Source organism: Choloepus didactylus, chromosome 6, assembly GCF_015220235.1.
Source record: "Choloepus didactylus isolate mChoDid1 chromosome 6, mChoDid1.pri, whole genome shotgun sequence".
In the NCBI taxonomy this organism is placed as follows: Eukaryota; Metazoa; Chordata; class Mammalia; order Pilosa; family Megalonychidae; genus Choloepus; species Choloepus didactylus.
The window spans coordinates 119,519,776-119,521,965 of NC_051312.1; the positions used below are offsets into that span (position 1 = coordinate 119,519,776).

Genomic DNA, 2,190 nt, shown 5'->3' on the forward strand with positions numbered 1-2,190 from the left:
AAAAAAGATTATAAATTGCATTTTGGACAGCTATCCTTATAAGAATATCCTGTTTAATGAAATCTATTAACAATAAAGACATATAGAAGAGAAATCATGGAGAATGATTAAAAACTCCGTAGTAGAACCCAGAAGCAGCAGTCCTCGGCTCCTTCTCTAATCTCTGGTTTGGCCTGCCTTCCCACTTCTTCAGGCTCCACCATGTCCGTCAGGGTCACCCAGAAATCTTACAAGGTGTCCTCCTCCAGCCCCCGGACCTTAGCAGCCGCTCTTACACCAGCAGGCCCAGCACCCTTGTCAGCTCCTACTCTCGGGTGGGCAGCATTGGCAGCAGCTTCTGGGGCAACCTGGGTGCCAGCATGGGTGTGATGGGGGGCTATGGAGGGACAGGGAATGCAGGGGGCATCACAGCCGACATGTTGAACCAGAGCCTGCTGAGCCCCCTTAAGCTGGAGGTGGACCCCAACATCCAGGCCATGCGGATGCAGGAGAAGGAGCAGCAGATCAAGACCCTCAACAAGTTTGCCTCCTTCATCGACAAGGTGCGGTTCCTGGAGCAGCAGAACAAGAGGCTGGAGACCAAGTGGAGCCTCCTGCAGCAGCAGAAGACTGCTGGGAGCAAAATGGACAACTTGTTCCAGAGCTACATCAACAACTTTCGGCGGCAGCAGGAGGCGCTGAGCCAGGAGAAGCTGAAGCTGGAGGCGGAGCTTGGCAACATGCAGAGGCTGGTGGAAGACTTCAAGAATAAGTACGAGGATGAGATCAACAAGCGAACAGAGATGGAGAATGAATTTGTCGTTATCAAGAAGGATGTGGATGAAGCTTACATGAATAAAGTAGAGCTGGAGTCCCGCCTGGAAGGGCTGACTGATGTGATTAACTTCCTCAGGCAGCTATATGAAGTGGAAATGCGTGAGTTGCAGGCCCAGATCTCGGACACGTCCGTGGTCCTCTCCATGGACGACAGCCCTCCTTGGACCTGGACGGCATCATCGCCGAGGTCAAGGCCCAGTATGAGGACATTGCAAACTGCAGCTGGGCCGAGGCCGAGAGCATGTACCAGATCAAGTACAAGGAGCTGCAAACGCTGGCTGGGAAGCACGGGGATGACCTCCGCCGCACGAAGCCGGAGATCTCCGAGATGAACCGGACCATCAGCCGGCTCCAGGCTGAATCGAGGGCCTGAAGGGCCAGAGGGCTTCCCTGGAGGCCGCCATTGCAGATGACGAGCAGCGTGGGGAGCGGATTGTTAAGGACGCCAATGCCAAGGTGGCCCTCCTGGAGGCTGCCCTGCACCAGGCCAAGCAGGACATGGCGCGGCAGCTGCGTGAGTACCAGGAGCTGATGAATGTCAAGCTGGCCCTGGACATCGAGATCGCCACCTACCGCAAGCTGCTGGAGGGCGGGGAGAGCCGGCTGGAATCTGGGCTGCAAAACATGAGTATTCATATGAAGACTTCCAGTGGCTACTACTCAGGTCCACTGAGCCTCATCCCATCTTTGGGGGCCTCTCAGGTACTGGCAACAACTACTCTTCAGCTCCAGTGGGAACTGCACTAGCTCCACCAAGGCCGTGGTTGTGAAGAAGATTGAGACCCGTGATGGGAAGCTGGTGTCGGAGTCGTCCGATGTCCTGCCCAAGTGAACTGCCACTGCAGCCCCTCCCAGACCACCCCCCTGCCGTGCTGCCCCAGAGCCTGGGGACCAGGAGCTGTGCAGGGGGACTTAGGGAACAGGAGACTGGGGTACCCCTTCTTGCCTATGTCCCCAACTAGAAGCCAGTTTTGTCTTTTCCAAAATAAATCCTCAGTTGGCTCTGCCAACCAAAAACAAAACAAAACAAAAATTCCGTAGTAACGATTTTTCCTTTGGGCAAGTTTAAATTCAGAAACAGTCAGAATTAGGATTAAGAACATTTTTTCCCCTTCCTGATCAACAAACCCCTTTGACATCAGAGTACCCTATTATCACCCAAGGTTTAAATAAGCTGCTGGAGGATTCTAACTTGATTGCTTGAGTTACTATGGCTAGCACTTAACATGTGTATGAAGAGATTATTTTATTGGATCATAGCTCAGTCATGAGAACTGACTTAGAGATTAAACACTGATTTTTTTTCTCTCTGTCCTTCAGAAACCTATTTCTTTGAGGGGTCCCTGCCTTGGAGGCTTGGTGGGTGGTAACAGT

General features: G+C 52.6%; 1 pseudogene; it reads left to right on the forward strand.

Annotated features, from left to right (window-relative positions):
* The first annotated feature begins 201 nt into the window (after nucleotides 1–201).
* Nucleotides 202–1,648, forward strand: LOC119536136 (annotated as a pseudogene).
* The last annotated feature ends 542 nt before the right edge of the window (nucleotides 1,649–2,190 follow it).